This window comes from Dermacentor variabilis, chromosome 3 (assembly GCF_050947875.1).
Source record: "Dermacentor variabilis isolate Ectoservices chromosome 3, ASM5094787v1, whole genome shotgun sequence".
NCBI lineage: Eukaryota > Metazoa > Arthropoda > Arachnida > Ixodida > Ixodidae > Dermacentor > Dermacentor variabilis.
In genome coordinates this window covers 50,446,388-50,460,867 of record NC_134570.1, presented here as the reverse complement: position 1 = coordinate 50,460,867, position 14,480 = coordinate 50,446,388, and the positions used below count along the sequence as shown (strand labels likewise).

The 14,480-nt window shown below is 46.1% G+C and overlaps 1 long non-coding RNA gene across 1 annotated transcript in view; it reads right to left on the bottom strand.

Moving 5' to 3' along the window:
- LOC142575584 (uncharacterized) overlaps positions 1-1,826 on the bottom strand; it is a 121,981-nt gene extending 120,155 nt beyond the window's left edge. Inside the window, exon 1 of the long non-coding RNA XR_012826688.1 lies at positions 1,614-1,826. This is a non-coding gene — a long non-coding RNA (uncharacterized LOC142575584). The remainder of the gene's footprint in view (positions 1-1,613) is intronic.
- Positions 1,827-14,480: the final 12,654 nt, after the last annotated feature.

The following is a 14,480-nucleotide window of genomic DNA, read 5'->3' as shown; positions in this document are numbered from 1 at the left end:
GCTTGTGAACGTACAACCCGTCCTGCGCGAAGCCTCTACGCCGAGTGAAACGAACGACAACGCGTGCAGATGCCGCCATGCTGAACTGCGTGAAGCGAACGAGCGACAAGTGCAGCGCCTCGTGAAGCTATAGTCCACAAAGTGCGCGCGAATCGAATGGAGCGAGCATTTCGCAATTAAGCGCCTCGCCGACAACGCTCGCGCCAATTTGAATTTCGACCGTGCCCATGTGACACTCACGTGACGGTGTGCACATCCGCGTTTTGTCCTTGGCAAATAGCGCTTGAGCAATGAGCTGGACGAGAGCCAGCGGCATCCAGCGCGCGCGCAATATGGACGACGCATATATATATATGTGCAAGTTCGGTGGCGGCATCACGCGGCAACGCGCCACGACGCGTGTTCGATATGTGACGGCGCCATTCCGCCCGCATGTGGCATCTCTTGCCATTATACAGAGGCTGGAACTGAATAATTTTCTTACGCGATTGTTCTTCGGCTGTTTTACAGCGACATTTGTATATAGGCTCCCTCCCTTATACAGTCGGTGAGAATGTACGAATTACGAGCACGCTCCTCCCACAAGAACGCAGAGCAGCATGCATGCCCTTCGTCTCTGGAAGAGAGGCTAATTGGAAGAAAAAAAAAATAAGGTCGCTGTTGAAGTCGCTATGCCTGAGCAGTATATCAATATCACCAACAAAATTAGCCCTTTTGCGTTCAGGTTTCGTCCTGTAAGCAGTGACACAAACTCCGATCTGTACTGGAAAAGCAGTTGTTTTAAACACGCGTAACCGCGTGACGTCAGACGAATGAGTGAATCTAATTGGGCGGCGCATTTCTGCAAATTGTGTCAGCATTGGACGTCGTACATATAACCTTGTAATTATTATGCGCGGCATGCGTGCGTGAGTGATCTCGGCGGCCATGTTTCGTGTCTGTCGGTGCCCACCGGCGACGGTCTTAATTATTTCCAGCCACTATAGTCTTAATGGGCGATGTCCAAAACCCGACGTCAATGAACTGTTTCCGGTTCCAAAAATTGCTTCCGCTGCATTCAACCCGCAAAAGCATAGCCTTTAAGATTCTCATTTAAAATACAGAGGGCGCCAGCATGTGAGGCGTGATCACATGAGCGAGAGGAATAAAGGGACCCGAAGTGCTCGATTCCTTGTTAGTTGTTCGCGAGACGATTACAAAGAAATAAAGAACATTCAAATTTTGGTATCCAGTATCCAAACTGGAGGAACGTATTAGACATATTATATATACGCATACAGATGATGCGACTTTGCTTATTCGTTATTCTTAACGACATTCCATATGACATCATTCCACTTATCCTACTAGAATTAAAGCTACAACTATGGAACAAGCGGGCATCCTTATATCTCGATGAATACCGCTATACGTCCGTTTACCTACAGTCCTCAACTTCTTGCATTTAAGCTCAAGATTCTTTACGTGGACGCTGCACTAAGCTCATCGCGCCTCTTAAGTGTAACAACTAATCACAGGCATGCACATCATGTTCAAAATTAAGATGGTGGCGCGAGTGAAAAAAAAAACGGAAAAAAGAGAAACTCTTGTTCGTGGAGGGATGCACGGCTTGCCAAAAAGCACCTTCCGTTTCGCTTTCTCCTTTTCCTTTACTTCGTTCTTTTTTGTATATGTATCTCGCCTTCCTCCAGCGCGTCCATGCATACTTGCACAATAACCCGCACCGCCGAAGCAAAGAATGAGACAATAATGAGTCGAGCGCCGAGATAGACCTAGCGCGGACGAGAGATAAGGAGGTCGCCCTCAGTTCGACGCAGAAGCGCGCGCCGCTTATGCTAAGTGTCCTCCACTCCAACGAAGGAACGGAGGGGGCCGCCGAAAGCTGGCAACACGTGCGCTCGCTGCGCGCGGCGCGGTGAAGCCGACCTTGCTGCCAGCCGCCCTCCCGGCCGTCTTCATTATAGCTGAGCCGGGAAAGAAACAATGGAAGGTCCACGGCCTACGAGGCAGGGTCTGCGCCGCTGGGCAAGGACAGCTGGTGTAGAGAAACCCGCCAGCACGTTCGCACACTGAGGTGAAGGCACAGCGCTCCGTTCCCCGTGTACACGGTTTGCAAGTTAACCGTGTGCAATTTGCGAGTGTGCGAGGATGAAAGGAAGAAAGAAAAGAAACACGCGTCCTTTGAAAGTTGCGGGCTCGTTGGCACGTGCCGGTTCGCTTGAGAGAATGGAAAGAAAAGGCAGCGCGCAGTTGCCCCGGAACCGCGCGCGACAAATCGCGTGGTTCGCCGCCAACCGCGTGAATGCCAAACGTTGACGTCAAACGCAAACTAAGAGACGCGCGAGCCTTATCGTCGCTTAGCTTTCTACGCGTTAAACTATAAGGGCGCGAGTTGTCACCAGCATAGCCGCAGGCGTAATAACCGAGAATGGTCGGGGGGGGGGGGGAGGCAATAAGTGGACACTTCACCCCCCTCTCCCGTCAAGTATGCGTGTATGTGTGAGTGTGAAAGGGGCGCGTTGTCGACCTCCTTACCCTCGCTTATACCTCTGAAAGCCGGCATTGTCAACTGCGCACTGGCAAATCCAGCGAAACAACAGCTGAAGCCAAGTTTCTCGGAAAGTACGTCAGTACATTGTTCTTTTACTATCAGTTTATATGCGCTGCTTATACAGCGAGGATTGTCTTTTGTTCCTCGTCATCACGCGTGGTTTGCTGTTCTCTGCGGTTTCGCAAGTTTCACCTTCCACCGCTTGCACCATCCAGAGTTTCTTGGGGCCGTCTAACCCTGTTTGAAAACGCGAAATTAAGCTGCGTTGCTATAACTATTTTGGTGTTTTCAAAGAAAGTTACACTTCACTCAGTCGGCTCATCCATCTGTGATTGGCAATCAGCTCTGGTAATTTTAACTGTCACTGACGCATTTCTACTCAAAGGGCACACTGGCTCTCCCCACATTCATTTTACAGCCATGAGAAGAAGTTGAGGCGCGCATAGATGGTCAGCGCGCTGACGTAAACAAACCGAACGAGGCAAGTAGCATTTACGTTGGCAGTTCTTCGGGCATTATCTTCGTGGAGCCAGTTTATCGGAGCTACAAAAAGTTAATTTTGGCCTGCGAGTACCTCAACAACTGATGGCGTTTCTATATGACTGCGTAAATTGATTCCGCCTCCTGCAGCGGTCCTCCTCCAATACTAGACAATAGAGAGTTTTAGCGGGTTTGGTATTCCGGCAAACGCGGGTCGTTTGGGTTGCTTACCGTATGTGCAGGGGCGTAAACGTGAGCCGCCTTAGAGCCTCCTAGTGTCTCTCTATATGTTCCCAACGCTCCCTTTGGGAGCATATAGAGAGATACCAGGAGGCTCCCTTTGGGAGCGTACACAGGGCCATTCCGCCGGCTTGGTGGTGCAAAGCTCAACCAGACAAACACAGAGCTAATAGATAGTTTTAGAATAGCGTTTACTATATTAAACCACGTCAGCTCGGGGTTGATGGGAACAAAGCGCACCGTCTGTTTATGCAAGGAAACTTGTGAGCACGCGCAATCTCGGAAGCCATGGTCCGTTGCGCCTAGTTCACGCGCTCGCCACAAGAGCGCGCTGGCTGCCGGTACCCGGCACAGGTATCTGTACCTGAAAAGTGTGGACACAGAACGGAAGAATATCCCAAGTTGGAAACTAAGTACAGGGTGATTGAAAGTGTAAATAGGCAACCAGGGGTCATCAAAAAGAAAGTGATAGAGAGATAGTGAATAGGATGTAAGGAATGGAAACAACAACAAAATATCTTGGAGATGTACAAGAATGAGAAGAATTTAGAAGGGAAAATTTGTGCAATAACACAAAGGGCATTGCTTTGCTATTTGAGGCTTGAGCGGGATGCCTATAGACAAAAACATACCGGAGCAAATATTCGCAACAAGTTGAGGCATGTGTATGCTGCAGCGAAAATCTGGAGACCACTCAGCCCATCCTAATAAAGGAATGCGAAGTGATTCAGTCAGACCCGTAGGTAACGCGCACCTTCCAGAAGCGCTTGGATTTAAAGTGGGCGGTGTAGCATCAACCGGTAAGCAGTCGAGCCAAGAAAGGGACGTTGGGAGTATTGGCGGGAAAAAAAGCAGGGAAGGGATTAATACTACCGGATCCGCTACAGGCGTAGGTAACGGTACAAGGTAGATATAGAAGTTTTCAGGAAGATAAAAAAGATTAAGATGTATAGAAAAATTCTAGAATGAAAATTATTTGTAGCACGCCTGATCAACTCAAGCAGGCTAGGTGAATATTGTCAGATTTGTAGTCGGGCATGAACTATGTGGTAGCGGGCCCATGGCGTCGTCCAACTCACTCACGCTTGGGATGTGGTTGTAGGGAGGAACTTGCTCTCATCGAGAACTAGGAGTTCATGATTTATTTACATATTTACATTAAAACAAGAAATATATTCGATAGTCTAGCGTGACTCCAAAATGAAACACGCAAGACGAAGCATACAGGACACGAACACACCTCCAAGCACACTGCTTCGAGAGCACGAGCACACTTTGGCAGCCGACAAACTGCTGCTTAAAAAGCCTCTGTGCTCCCCAGATCCCTAGGGGAGAGAAAACTGGTGTCCAACCTTCGTCGAATCGGACCGTCCACAGTCGTTGGGGCGTAGTCGACCCGCCTTTGAGGGGGAGGGCTCATACACACACACATACACACTTTGGATTCACAGAACCCGAGTTGAGCGGGTCCTCGTAGCCAGGTGGTCACGCTTGCCCCAGCCGGCGCCTCTTAATTCCAGAGCTGGCTTTCTCCTGTAGTCGCCACGAGTTTCAGCAGACTGTGACGAATCCTGGGGCCCGAGGAAAAACGTACCGCAAAGCACCCTTTTGTTAGAGAAGCTCTTCTTGCTGCAAAGAGACCATGAAGGCCACGGCAAATCAACCAACAATACACGGTCCTCCAAACGTGGCCAGCCCTGCTGCCGTCGCCGACTCTGCAAAGAAGGCGCATGGTGGATTAACGCTGCCGTGGTCTCCAATTCTCCGAAGAAAGTTCATGGTCGGTTAGCGCTGTCGTTGTCGCCGGTTCTCTGAAGCGCGACACCACCGCGGGTCGATCGAAGTACCTGCAGTGGGCTGAGGTAGCTTTGCAGAGCAGTACCCCTGCAGACCGATCGTAACAATATTCGTTAACACCCCCGTTTTAAAGGGGAGGCCAATAATAATAATAATAATAATAATAATAATAATAATAATAATAATAATAATAATAATAATTTGCGCGTGCGCCCGCCCGCCATGTCACGTGTGGCATTTGTATTGGATGCTGAACTATAAAATCAGTGTGGAAGGTAATATTACGTTTGTATAAGATGTGGATCAGAGGTAGCATTTCAATCCAGTTCAACTTAATGTTTCCCTTTAGAGTCCTTTTAAACTTGGAAGGAAATTTATAAATAACCAGTAAAAATGCTTATTTTCTATCTAAATGCGCAAAACACATCAAGAATAAGCATATTCAACAAAAAGAAAAAAAAATGTTTTGCAGAAATTCTTTTAGCAACAGGGGGGAAACCCCTGGCAGGGAAAGTGCGCTTCACTACAAACCACCTAAGACTTCGTTTTCAATATGTACAGACAGTTCTCATAATATGTGAACCATAGGTGCGCACTTCATTTTTAACGCGATAGCGTTAAGGAGCTCGTGTCGCAGAAAAGCCGGTGTCGTCGGCGTCGGCGTCGGCGTCCGCGGCGTTGGCCGTGAGCGATAAATCACGGCAGGCACTTCATAAATAAAAAGCAACTTCCAAGATGGGCTGGGTGGGAATCGAACCAGGGTCTCCGGAGTGTGAGACGGAGACGTTACCACTGAGCCACGAGTTCGATGCTTCAAAGCGGTACAAAAGCGCCTCTAGTGAACGCGGTGTCACCTTAGAAACGAGCTGTTTCTAAGGCTCAGGCGTTCGTCGCTTGCTGAGGCGCACATTTCGTTGTCGCGCCGAACGCTGCGTTGCTCGACGCTCACCGCGTCCGATGCGGGGAGCGTAGTCGCTGCGCCGTAGCCCAATACCCCTTGGCGGGTCGACGGGAACGCTGTCGCGTTCCACTCTTGAAGGCGAAGCTTAAGCGTCCTCCAATTTTTTTTTACATCACATGTGACACCAAAGTAGCTGGATATCTTGCGTTGGGCTGTCTTTTCTGACCTTGCACGGTCGCTCGATGCAAAAGCACAGGGTTGAGGCCCGCTGCGTCGCGCCTGAACGGCGTCTCGGGCCTAATTCTCCGTGTGTCCGTTGCGGCGCCACTGCTCGGGGACGGCTGCTGATAGGGAGCACCTACACAGCTGCGTCGGCAAGCGCGATCTCCACTCCAATCAAGGCGTAAATAATGCGTTTTACATTTGGAAATTGCAGACAAAGGTCGGCATTAGAACTGTTGATTACGCCTTGTAGCATAGATAAGAAAAGCCAAACAGCGCCAAACTACAAGCAGCGCCCCCTACGCGCATTACGAAAGAACGCCGGTGCGGCAACTGGGCTGGGACGGAGTGAGCCACCGCAAGCGCGGCGTTCAATACAGAGGGAATAAACGCCCCAACCCCCGCCTAAGACCGCTTCTTTAATAAAGTTTATCTCCTCCTCCTTCGGTTTCATCCGATTCCAGTCTTTTTTATCTCGAACGGAGATAACTCCCGCGCCAGGAGTATACATTACACGCAACGCACTTTCATCGAGAGGCTCTGCTTGAAGCAATCTATCAGTACTTTTATTCACTTCTCGTGAACACGTACGCAAAGTAAAAACTTTACTTAGGGAGAACTTGCACCGAGTTACCCAAGTAATGCAAGCTAACTTAGATGAACCCTTATCATTGCAAATAATCATCACCAGATTGTTTCTCATCAAGACGAAGCATATTGAGTGATGCTGGAGCTTATCTGAGTGCGCCCCTTTTAACGAAACTTAACTTTTCCTCTCTCTTGCCAGTGTTCCTGACAAGTATGACTCGCCCACGGCCGCACGATGCAAAAACAATGTGCTTTTGCATCGAGCGACCGTGATTCACCGAACAGCGCCTCCCCCCTACCCATCCTGCTTGGCATCAAAATCACCCCAGGCCTTGTCGAAAAAAAAAATCTGGCTATATGCCTGGATGTCCAGATTTAAGTCATTAATTTAAACAAACAATTCAATACAGGTAAAGTTGTCGGAAGTTTACAAGTGCAGCTGCAGTCAAGAAAAGTCCAAAAAATGCTTCAGCCAGCAGCTTGATACTTTTATTGCATTGTCATAAGTAGGGAAGAATATATTCACTGGTATTCACAAACGGAGAACCTTCCTTGAGATAGGTTTATGCAACAACCTCAAAAGCCGCTCCACTGTTGAATTAACATTCCCAGCCCAGTTGGCTAAGAGGGGTCGCAGCAACTTTGTCAAGAATGTTTTGCAAAGCTCCTCAGTCTGAGCATGGTAATTTCTCACACACATTAACTGCCGACACTGTGTGAAATGTGGAAGTAATGCTGACATCAACAGGTGGCACAGATTGCTGCTTTTTCGAATCTCATTTGTCTTCATGATCCGCTGAACAAAGATGCAAGTCAGCTGGCAAAGCTTATAACAACTTCCATTTTAGGGTATGTCAAGCCTCCATTGTCCATATTTGCTATCAGCCCGTAGAGTGGCCCGGTTGGTTCGGGTGCTTCAAGCAGGGTCTTGCACAGTTCGCGTGGCACCTGAAAACCAGTGTCAAATGTTTCGTAAAGGAACAACTTGATTGTGGTAAGGAAGGGCTCTGCTCAGAGTCGTAACAGTATAAATAATGTTATGGAGCGCGAAGTTATGCACAGGCTTCGGAACTTCCAAAAGAACTCACATTAAGGTCAATTAAACGGTAAAAAATTAAGGTCACAAACATTAAGCTCAATTTAAAACAAGATTTGTGTCCACTACAAAAAAAAAAAAAAAAAACTGTTCATTCCTTCTCACAAGCTCGTACAATGTACCCAGCCAGAAAAGCTACTGGCGCTAGTTCAAGATCTGCTTCTGCATCAGACCATAGCTTTTGAAATTCTGTAGTACTGTGGATATTTGTGGATTTTCGTGGAAAGGTACTGTGAATATTTCCAAAACACGGTCGGTACTGCAGTCGGAAGCAGGAGCCTAAGTTTCGTGTCCTCTTTATAGCCATGTTCTTTAAAGTACAGGGAACATAACAGAGACCTGTCGCTCGGTTCCCACTTGCTTCCTTTTCCCGACACTCCTTAGCAAGAGATATTTTTCAGCCACGCTTCTCGATGCTCCAAGTCGCAGGGGAACTCGTGATATTTCACATTCGGGTCATTTTTGTCATTTGTGTCGCAGAGTTGCACACAACAGTTGCGCGGCATCGCGCCACATGAACGAGGCTGGCTACAGCACACACGCACACCGAAGAGCCTTAACGAAGCACAGCAAGTACAGGCAAACTTGCTCACTCACGCACGCGAAAAAGCACGAGATGAATGCATATCGCACGAGGCAAACACGTTCTGACGCGAACTAACTTGCTCACACACAAGCACGCGAAAAAGCACGAGATGAATGCATATCGCACGAAGCAAGCACGTTCCTATGCGAACTAACTTGCTCACACACAAGCACGCGAAAAAGCACGAGATGAATGCATATCGCACGAGGCAAACACGTTCTGACGCGAACTAACTTGCTCACACACAAGCACGCGAAAAAGCACGAGATGAAGGCATATCGCACGAGGCAAACACGTTCCGACGCGAACTAACTTGCTCACACACAAGCACGCGAAAAAGCACGAGATGAATGCATATCGCACGAGGCAAACACGTTCCGATGCGAACTAACTTGCTCACACACAAGCACGCGAAAAAGCACGAGATGAAGGCATATCGCACGAGGCAAACACGTTCCGACGCGAACTAACTTGCTCACACACAAGCACGCGAAAAAGCACGAGATGAATGCATATCGCACGAGGCAAACACGTTCCGATGCGAACTAACTTGCTCACACACAAGCATGCGAAAAAGCACGAGATGAATGCATATCGCACGAGGCAAACACGTTCCGACGCGAACTAACTTGCTCACACACAAGCACGCGAAAAAGCACGAGATGAATGCATATCGCACGAGGCAAACACGTTCTGACGCGAACTAACTTGCTCACACACAAGCATGCGAAAAAGCACGAGATGAATGCATATCGCACGAGGCAAACACGTTCTGACACGAACTAACTTGCTCACACACAAGCACGCGAAAAAGCACGAGATGAATGCATATCGCACGAGGCAAACACGTTCCGACGCGAACTAACTTGCTCACACACAAGCACGCGAAAAAGCACGAGATGAATGCATATCGCACGAGGCAAACACGTTCCTACGCGAACTAACTTGCTCACACACAAGCACGCGAAAAAGCACGAGATGAATGCATATCGCACGAGGCAAACACGTTCTGACGCGAACTAACTTGCTCACACACAAGCATGCGAAAAAGCACGAGATGAATGCATATCGCACGAGGCAAACACGTTCTGACACGAACTAACTTGCTCACACACAAGCACGCGAAAAAGAACGAGATGAATGCATATCGCACGAGGCAAACACGTTCCTACGCGAACTAACTTGCTCACACACAAGCACGCGAAAAAGCACGAGATGAATGCATATCGCACGAGGCAAACACGTTCCTACGCGAACTAACTTGCTCACACACAAGCACGCGAAAAAGCACGAGATGAATGCATATCGCACGAGGCAAACACGTTCCTACGCGAACTAACTTGCTCACACACAAGCACGCGAAAAAGCACGAGATGAATGCATATCGCACGAGGCAAACACGTTCTGACGCGAACTAACTTGCTCACACACAAGCACGCTGAAAAGCACGAGATGAATGCATAGAGCACGAGGCAAACATGTTCGGACGCGAGAACCAACGGCCGCTTAGCTCCAGCGCGAAGTCGCGAAAGTATCACCGAGCAGTGGCGCCCTCGCCAAGAAAAGCGGTCGCAAGTGTAAACTTGGCCGAGCCGCGCCCGCCTATTGTCGGCGGCGCGACGTAGCTGCCCGCATCTTGCTTTTTTATCGAGAGGCCTTGGAACTTGCTTTCAAAAGACAGTGGGTCACATGCCAAAGTTCTTCCTCATCTAGCGTTCCTCCTCTAAACCAACAAATGATGCTTGCTGCCTGTCGTTCAGTGTTGGCCGCAGGCATCTGGCTAAAAACTTTGTGCTCAATACTGAAACTCGGCAAGAAAAAAAAATTTCTGGTTTGTTGCCGGTAGGCAATAATCTTAAATAAAGGGTTAAAGAAAGATTATAAGTTATATATTAGGGAGTTTTAGATTTTAAATACCCAAAGTTATGGGACGCAAACATACACAAACTACCGGGCATACAGAGGAACACCAAAAGGTACACAAAATAACCCCAAAGCTGTACAAAAGTTCCTTTGGGTACCCAAAGCCGTTTGTGTTTGCAAAATCTAAAACTCCCTATCACTGATGAAAAGACAACAGGAAGGGTGCTCAACTAGCACTTCCCACATTAGCCCTATGGTCATTGCAGCACTCAGCAGAGTAAACAATAGGTTTGTTCGATTCTGAAAAAGGTGCACGGCACCACAAACGAAAAGGTGCAGGGGGTGCCAGTTCTGCTGTGCCAGGCTGCACCCACTCGCTGCAAGGTTCAAGGGTGCACTGCACCGTGGCGACACCTTGCCTTGCACCCCGTTCAATTGTGCACGGGGGTGCAGGGTGCACCGCTGGACCTCGGGGAATCGAAGGCCTAGGTGCAGTGCACCGCGAATAGGTGCAGAAGGTGCAGAGAAACTTGGCTGACTCGAATAGAGCTATAGTGTCACTGTTTTGTTGTTCAGGCATTATATGCATTTATCTGTGCACGCTGTCTTCAAGGACACACCAAACATTGCTTTCTGTCATTGTGGCAAATGACACATATTTATATTCTTTTCAGCTGAAGAACTAAAGCAGAGAGGACTGTGCCATCGCACAGCAGGTGGCATCAAACATTCTTGGAAGAAGCAATTTAACAGGAGATCTAGTAGACTTCCAGTGGTTTCCTTATGTCGCACGCATGGGTGATGTGTTGCACAATTTTGTGGAGTATTAATGCCTTCGTCCAAAAAAGCAAGAATTCCTGCTACATGCCATGTACCATCTTTGCTATGAACAGTGCATCTGGGCTATTTTACCTGAAGGAATTCTATTTTGCTTCAGCCTCTTGTTCTTTTCCGACCATCTTAGAAGAGTTTTGTTAATGAGTAGAAGTGCAAGGGTGTAAGTGCAAGGGACGTTGAGATGGGTTTCCATTAAAAGAGGGGTGGTGTGTGGGCATCTTGCTTTCTTCCCACATACATGTTTTGTTCTTCCCCTTCCTCTGTATGTAGTGAAGTATTGAAAAAATTTTGCTGGTAATATTTATTTTGCAGTTTCTTTAATCCAGTCCCATCAGAGAAACCCTATCAGCGACACCATGTTGTCATTTCGTGTTAATGTAGTCGAACTTCTTTCTTTTCTTTCTTACAAAAAAAGGCAGTATCATATCTGCAAAAAAAAACACTTCACTTCTTGTAAACATTGTAGTAATGACGGTCACATATTCAGTGACGTAATATCTCAGTTTGATGCTTTCCTTACTTAAATTGTTAGATAAGTGTCTTGTTGCTAGATCTTTGTACGCAATGAGATACTTTTGCAAGCTTTTGCAGACAGCACGATTTGGCCTGTTTTTTCTTTAGAGTATGAATGGGATCATGTATGAGTCATTCTGAATATTTTATGCAAAGGATGGTTCACTAAACTTTCTTGTAGCTTTGTTATTTTATAATAGCATGTACGCAAAGGCTCGTAATGAATTCTAGGGCGTCGAGTTTCAGCCATGTTCATTGTTCTTTTTGAGTTTGTATTGTCATTGTGCAGTGAAAGAATTTTTGCAAGCAACAATTTATGGGAATTTTTTATTAGATTCAGGGGTTACGGAGATTTGAGAACAAAATTATTAGTGGACAACTAAGCATGGTGAAGGAAGAGTACCAGTCATGGCCTGATGTTGAGCCAATCATGGGATAAGAAGGCACGAGGTGCTCAGGTGGAACAATTGTTGGTTTGTTTACGTGGGATTGGGCAGTATCACATATTCATATATCTTATACGTTATCTTAATTGTTCAGTATCTTGCATTTGGTTTGCAATGGAAAGTGTATTACCAGTACCACATTTTAGGATGCATCTGCGCACACCCTTCACCTTAAGAGGAAGCTTTAGCTCAGGAGCTCCTATCCAAATGCATGGGAACAGAGAAATAGTTTTTCTTAGCACCCGTACATGAATTCGATGGGACTTGTCACATTTCCAAGAGAAGGTTGCAGTCTAGAGATGAAGCTGAGCTCTTGTTATTTAGGGCGTCAATGTTTTCAAGCTAGTAATTTTTGACAGTTTTAAATGAAAAAAAAAAACAACAGAAGTTTTAAATTTTTCAACTCTGTCACTCACTAATGGATAATAATAATACAGTTATGTAAATTGCACCTATTAGGACATCTGAGGCAAACTAAATTGATGTGTTAGACACAGCTCTCAGATATGCGACTAATTTGGGAGTAGGACTTTACGAAACACTTGTAAGCATTGCAACAATTTCACATAGACCCATTTATCAAATTTGTCCACTTTAGATGCTACAAGAGATGCAGTTTGCATAAGTATCATATCTGTTTTTGTCACTCAGTTGTAGATTTGTAAATTTCTGTGCTTAGCTTTTTTTTTTTAAACTTATCAATTATCGACATTTTTTGTATATAGTATGAGGTTCTAAATGGCAATTCTGCTTGCTACAGTTACTAGAATTTAGCTCTGGCTCTTAATTGCCACAGATTTTATTGAAGTCAGTCCAGCAAGTATCTCATGTGACAGCATTCTTGCATTTTTCAAGTATACTTGAATTGGGAAATTAAGAGTTGGCTCGGAACTAAAGCTTCTTGTTGAGGTAGCAGCTACTTATATGGAATACACCACTACCAAAGAAAACTTACTGAACCCAAGCAAAACGTAAGAAAATTGAAGTGAACTTAAAAAAAGATGAAGAAGAGTTCATTTCAGTTCTTGCTCATGCATAACATGGGAGTACAATTGCAAAGGAGAACACAATCTCCTCTCCCCACAAATGGAAATACTATCTCAGAAGCCCTGTGCATTCCTTCACTTGCAAAGTTTTCATCATCAGAAATGTGAAAACATATCATAAGTGCTCCCTACAAAGCATGAATTCTACATTTCCTCTGTTGATCATCGTTTTGCTTTATCGGCAACTCGACATCCTAGTTAGCTTTCTACTGATAAAATAGTTGTACCCTCAAATTTTTAAGGTAACCTTGCTCTGTCAAAAAGGTGTTAACATGTTTTCCCATGTTTGCAAATCAGATCCGTATACTTCTATAAATTACAGAACGACGCTGCTTTTTCTATTTTTTTTAAGTGTCGCATTCGTATCATGCTCGTCAGCTAGATATGCTCCTCTAGAATGCTGTTTAGCAAGCCCAAGAGACACTGCTAAGGTTACATTGTTTACAGGATGTTCCTCTCATTTTCAGTATGCTAAGTTTCAATTTCGAAAGCGTGAACCAAACCCATTAACCCCAACCTGCAATCTCTTGGTTAAGCTGCTGCCAGCAATTGTTTGATAACAGAAGCTTCAGTTTATTTTTTTTTCTATAACTTTTGTATCATGCATTACATTTATTGGTTACCATGATAAAGCAATTATTTGCCCACGCTGTCAAGGAAACACAGACTCAAGCCAAAGGGCATTATGGAGACCAAGTGTTCACATATTTTCATTTTGAAAAAAAAAAACCTATTGCTTGTGAGTGCCTGACAATGTAGCTGCTTTGCTTTACGTGGAATGAACTTGGAACATGATTAATCTTATAATGGGGTTAAAATCTGAGAAAATTCGTGATTATTTTGCATGTCCTGCAGTCAAGTGTTGAAGCTGCAGTCTAACACACTTTCAGTAGGCTTATTTGGAGACATTGTCACAGTGCCACTAGTAACTCCCTGTTAAGTCATGGCAGTGAGATATCGCTGCAGTATACGGTGGTATTCTGGAGACGTATTCTGAAACGATCCACTTCGACTACTATATGCACTATCCCCAAGGTACTGCCGTCAGGTGCACGCTGATTGGCTGGTTGAGCAAAATTGGATGACTTAGTGCTCAACCAGCCAATCAGCTCATTCGACTTTCCTAAAGCTGCCAATCAGCACGTGCCGACAGTGAAGGCGTGGCGAAGGCAGCAGTATGGCCGAAAGTGACCATTTCAGAATACAGGCCGTGTATGGCATGGTCAAGCTGCGATGCACCAAAAATGCTAGTAGTTGTGGCGAAGCCAACACAGAGGAGCCATGTGGGACCATTCTAACTCCAAATGGTGTCAG